We start from the raw sequence: 6,655 nt of genomic DNA on the forward strand, positions 1-6,655 counted from the left end.
ATCTCAATACACGTGTGATCTCACAATTTATCACACATTCAATTTATCACTTACACACAATCTCAATCACAATTTCATGATCCCAATATAACAATTTATCACACTAATCTAGTAAATCTTGTCCAAAACACAAACAAATTATTCAAAAATGATTCTCACAACATGGGGAGTAAAACCCCTCAAAAAATTTCACATAGTCCTATCAAAATTAAAGGAATCAAAATCATAGGTAAAAAACATGAAACATCTAGCGCGCTCAATTTTATCAACCAATTCGTATCAGGACATCAATTGGTTTGTCAAACACAACAATCTCATAATTATAATTGTAAAGGAAGAATTACAATACAATAAACATCTCAAAACAAATCCCAATTTAACCCTCTAAGGATCCCTACACATGTTCATTCTAATCTCAAATGTGATAAACTCATCCCTTACCTCTAAGTAGGCTCACATATGTAGTCCGGCAGTGATAGCGGCATCTCTAATGGTTCCCTAAAATTCCTCAAGCTTTTCCTCTGGTTGCTCGGTAGGGTTTCCAAGCATTAAAGAGAAGGAAAAGGGATTGAAGGTTCCATTTCATTGTCTCCGTGCGAGGAAAATTTCTCTTTCCACACACATTATTACGCAAATCCCAACAGTGAAAATGTGTGGAAGTGAGTTCCAAACATGGGGTTCAAATTTCACAATAATCCAATGATTAACGACTTTGGGATCGTAGTTTTACTAGAATAGGTTTGGGTGTATACGGGAAAAAAAAGCTACGCGCGAGAGATATTTCTCTCACCTTAGACATTATTTCGCAAATTCCAATAGTAGAGATGTGGGAAAATACATTCTGAACCTAGTATCAAATTTCACGATAATCTAACGGTTGATGAGTTCGAGATTGTAGTTTTAATGGAACGGGTTTGAGTGTATGTGGGAAAAAGAGAAAGTTTTGGAATAGGTGAAGGGAAAACGGATTTGAGAGGAAGAAAGAAGGTAGAGACGTATCATAAATGTAAAAAATAACCTAATATGTCTCTATTTATAGTTAGGGTACTCTCGACCTATTATTTAATTTATTTTATAAAATAAACTCAATTTTATTCCTTATCAAATGGAACATTATTTTTATTTTCTAAGAACTTATATATATATATATATATATATATATATATATATATATTATTTACCTTAAAACCATTATTTTAATTGATAAAATTACTTCTTCCTATTTATTTAATTACAACAACATCATTATTTTTTTAAAACTCTATTTATTTTTAAATAAAATCTTTTTTAATTTATTTACAAAAAATGGGGTGTTATAGAAATTGGTCTTTACATGCCACCCATTATTTACCCCACTTTTCCATTTTTTATTTAGAGTCCTCTCATTCTTTTTCATTTAATCTCCAATCCTTGTTAATTTCTATTTTAATTTATGATTAGCAAAATTTTAATATGACTTAAATATATTTTTGGTCCCTATAAGTTCATTCTTTTTCATTTTTAGTCCTTGTAAGTTCATTTTTCGAATTTTAGTCATTATATATTGGTGTTTCTCCAATTTTTGTTCTTGTAAGATATTTTTCTCATTTTTAGTTTTGTAAGTTTGTGTTTTTCCAATTTTGGTCCCTATAAGATTATAATTTTTTCATTTATAGTCCTCATAAGTTTGTTCTTATAGGGACCAAAATTGAAAAAGTGTAAACTTACCGGAAATAAAAATTGAAAAATGAACTTACAGGACTAAAAACATATTTAAGCCTTTTAATATTACCTATCATTTTGAATTTTTTTATCTACCAATTAACAATAAACCAAATTTTAAGAATGATTGTAATATGATTTAGAAAAAGGTCAAGTCATAAGATAAAGTTTCAATGATAACAATCTAACAAGAATTAAATTGTATGTCTTCTGAAGTTAAGTTACTAATGGTTTGCTTTGAGAATATGATCATAAGAACATGACTTAATGATATACATTGGAACAATTCACAAAGAACATGTATCAAGTTAGGAACTATCAATTTGAAATAAACAAACATTCAACAGCAAAGTCTGCTCATCAGAAGCAACTTTATCAAGACAAAATTTAATATAAAAAAACATATTAGATTGGACATGCTTCCAAAAAATCAAAGTGCAATAGTGAACAAAATAAAAAGACACAAGAAGGGGTTGAATTGTGTCTTAAATAATTTTTGGTTCCATTTAAGAATGTTTCTTTATGTAGAAAGAGATTGTTAAGAATAAAGAGACTTTCTGAGGCCAGAAAGAAACTTTATCAATTTATGGAAAAAGGTTAGCTCAGAACAAAACTTCAAATCTTTTTATTAAAGACACAAGTCTTTCTTTGAAATCTTCCTTGCAAGATATTCTTAATCAGTTCCTTTGGTTAACCTATAAAAATAATGTTTAGTAATTGATTAGAGAATAAAAGTGAGTGTGAAGGAAGAAGATATCACAACAAATTTATACTGGTTCACCCTAAATCACAATAAGGTTATGTTCAATCCTCACTCAAACGAGTCAGATTTCACTATCATAACTTCAATTGCACTGGCACACAACACCACAACACCTTAACTCAAGGTGTCAACAACCTAGAACTTCACCCAAGTCTTAGAACAATAGTTGAAACCTTAATCAATGACATTCCCACTAACTTAAGATATACACAGTTGTTCCCTCACCCCAACACCAATACTTGGCCCTAGATTGGAGACTTTTCTCAATTTTACAGCTAAGTGGTTTTATGTGAATATATTGCACAAACACAGATTCTTCATATACTAGGAGGTTTCCACTTAGGAATACAATTCTCACTTCTCAGAAGGAAACTTTATCATTTTTTGAAAAAATGTTAGTTCAAAATGAAACTTCAAATATTTTGATTAAAGACACAAGTCTTTCTTTGAAATCTTCCTTGTAAGATATTCTTAAACATTTCCTTTGCTTAACATTGATTAGAAAATAAAAGTGAGTATGAAGGAAGAAGAAAATAACACAACAAATTTATTCTAGTTAACCCCAAATCACAATAGGGTTATGTCCATTACTCACTCAAACTAGTGAGATTTCACTATCACGACTCCAGTTACACTAGCACACAACACTACACTACCTTAACTCAAGGTGTCAATAACCCCGAACTTCACTCAAGTCCCAAAACAACAACTTAGACCTTAATCAATGACATTCTTACTGACATATACACAATTGCTCCCTCACCACAACACCAACACTTGGCCTTGGATTGGAGACTATTCTCAATTTTACAGTAAATGGGTTTTTTGTAAAGATACTGCATAAACAAGTGGGTCACTCTCACAGAGAGGTAGAAACATATTTTCTCACATAAAGAAGGCTTGATGTTTTTAGTTCTTGCTTCAATAGAGTTGCTTACTTCGAATGGTAGCTTGGACCTCCTTAAGAAGGCTTTCAACAAACTATTTGTTGGTTGTAGGGACCACACTATCAATTTATTGTAGAAGTTCAAATATTGCTAGCTGTAACATGCTCTATCTGAATTTAAAAGTCATTCTAAACTTTTCATTCTGAAGTGTAGTTTAGTGAAACATATATCAAAAAGATTTTCTAATAGGTTTGTTAAGTAGAAATCTTTGATTTTGTAGCAATTTGTCTTGAATGAGGATTAATGATGTGTCTTGGTAGTTGGTTCAACTTTATTCTTCTTCTCAAATCATCACAAGTTCCTTTAGGATTAATCCTTTAGTGCTTGTTGTTTGCAATAGTGATATTTTATCCTTTATTCCAAAATTATTGTCTAGAGATGTTTATGTTTTTAAAGGTTATTTAATTTATGCAATTTGAATTATTTAGGAACATAATTGGTCTCTAGGGTATGATATCTAGACTTTTGAGTCCATGATACTAGTACATAGGGTACACTTGCCCTTGTGCAACATTATTTTACACATCACTTTCTAATGGAGACTCTATTCAGAATGTAACATACTGTACATACAGCTTCTACCCAAAAAATAATTTTGTATGCCAAACTCACTTAGTAGTGTTCTAACCATCTCTTGTAAGGTTCTACTTTTCCTTTCCACAACACCATGTTGTTGAAGTGTTCTTGGACAAGAAAAATTGTGGGAGATACCTTTTTCTTCAAAGAAATGTTTGAATAAACCATTTTCAAATTCTCCCCTATGGTCACTTTTTATAGAGATAATTTTTAAATATTTTTTCATTCTGAACCCTCTTACATAAATTTCTAAATGCATTAAATGACTCATCCTTATGAGAAAGGAATAAAACCCATGTAAATCTAGAAAAGTTATCTACTATCACAAGTTCATATCTCTTCCCACCTAGACTTAAGGTTTTGGTAAGGCCAAAAAGATCTATATGCAATAGTTCTAGGACTTTCTGAGTGGTTATTGCATTTTTACTCTAGTGGTTGGATTTGGTTTGTTTTCCTTTTATAAATGCCTAATAGACTCTGTCTTTCTCTTATTTGATTTTGGGTAATCCTCTCACAAGGTCATGTTTGAAAAGTTTAGATAGAGTCTTCATGTTGAGGTGTCCTACCCTTCTATTCCAAAGCCATTTGTCATTTTCAAAAGCTGCTAGACGTGATTGTCTCGATAGAAAATGCTATAAAGGTCTCTTTTTAATCCCAAAGAATAGGACTTTTCCCGTAGATGCTTCTTTAATCAGACAAGCAGTAGCTTCAAACTTAACTTCATATCCATTGTCACATAGTTAACTTTTGCTTAGAAGATTATGTTTTAACCCTTTCACATAATAGACATTTTTAATCTGAGCTGAGTTGGGTTTACGAATTTTGCCAACTCCCTTGATGATGGCCTTTTTGTTATCTCCAAAGGTTAAAGACCCTCCATCCTTCTTTTTCTCAAGGTTGAGGAATTTTCTTTTGTCTCTAGTTATATGCCTGGAGCATCCATTATCCAAGTACCACAACTCTTTGTTGTTGTTGTTGTGGAGGAGGCATTCCTACATCAGAAAGTAATATGATCTTAAGTACCCATAGCTTCTTGGGTCCTTCTTTGTTAGTCATCTTTATGAAAGGAACATTTCTCTTTTTGTAACATTAAGTGGTTAAATGTCTCCATTTGTTATAGTTAGAGCATTTCCTTTTGGCCTCTTGATTTTTAATAGGCTTTTGAAATACTTTCCTTTGCTTCTGATTTAATCCCAAACTAGTTTTATCAAGTAAGCCTTTTTGGTCTCCAATTAGTCTATTAAGGTTTTTGGTTCCATTTACAATGTTAGGAATGTCTTTAGACAACTTCTCAACTTTCTCTTTTAAAACTTTGTATCCATTTGCTAGTTGAGTTTGATAAAAAAAGATAACTTATTTTTTATCCTATATTGCCTTCTTTATTTATTAAGAAAGCTTGAAATGAGATTCTTCTAAACAATGATTTATTTTGAACAAAGCTTAATTGTTTATTCTAAGTTTCTCATTTTCTTTCTGAGCATCAGAAAGTTGTTCTTTCAGAAAGATACATTTTTGAGTTAAAGAGTGTGAACCATTAAGTAGATTATCAAAAGCTTGTTCTAATTCTTTGTAATTTGAAAAGACCATTGTACTTTCAGAGTTAGACACATGTTCATTTTCTGAATATGCCATTAGACAAATATTTGCTACTTGTTCTTTTTTTTTTCGAGGATGAAGATTCTAAATCATCCCAGATGGTTATCATTGCTTTTTTCTTTTGATCTCCTTTCTTTAAGCTTTTCTTTAGAAAGGGACAATCTGGTTTAATGTGACCAGGTTTTTGCATTTATAGCATATAATATGTGATTTTGAACTTTCTCATTATTGAAGATCTTTTCTAAATGATAATCTTTTTGTCCTTTTCTTTTTCTGAGTAGTCTTTGTACTCTCTTTGTAAGGAAGGCTAGCTCATCTCCATCTTCTTCAAAACCTTCATTATCACTTTCCTATGATTCTGCTATTGAACTAAGCGCCTTTAATAGTTGACTTGCTTTGGTTTTCTGAGAAACCTTTAGAGGGTCTTTGGTAGGAGAGAAGTTTATGATTCCCAAGAATCATAGGTTGGGAAACTTAATTGCCCATGTTTGGTATGTATTTTAAAAAAACAACATTCCTCGGAAAGGATGTTTCCCAGGAATGTTTTTTAATTAGTTTCCCACATAAACTTTCCCATGGGGGAAGGTGGGAATCATACTTTCTCGAGTTTAATTTTTCTTTTTCTACAATAAAATCATCATGTTATTCTTTATTAAATTATATAATATGGTTAATAATTAAAATAATTTGTAACAATATGTGTATCTCTTTGATTCCTAGAAAACTTATCTAAAGATTCTCAATGGTTAACCAAACAAATTTTATTCATTCCCAAGATTCATGATTCTCAAGAATCATGATTCTTGGACATGAAAAAACTTCTCCCGTACCAAACACCCCCTTAGTGCAACAACTTTTCCTTTAGGAAATTGTAGCTCCTCCATAAGTTATTGCTCATGAACCTTTAGTGAGCCTATTAGTTTATCCATAGCCAAATTCTTCAAATCTTTGGCTTCTTGTATTATTGTGGACTTTGGTCTCCAAATCTTTGGTAGGCTTCTTAAGATTTTTTTGATCTTTTGGTGTGTTGTGTATCTTTCTCCAAGAGCATTTAGTTCATTCACTATGGCAG

Source organism: Glycine max, chromosome 14 (genome assembly GCF_000004515.6).
Source record: "Glycine max cultivar Williams 82 chromosome 14, Glycine_max_v4.0, whole genome shotgun sequence".
NCBI classification, from domain to species: domain Eukaryota; kingdom Viridiplantae; phylum Streptophyta; class Magnoliopsida; order Fabales; family Fabaceae; genus Glycine; species Glycine max.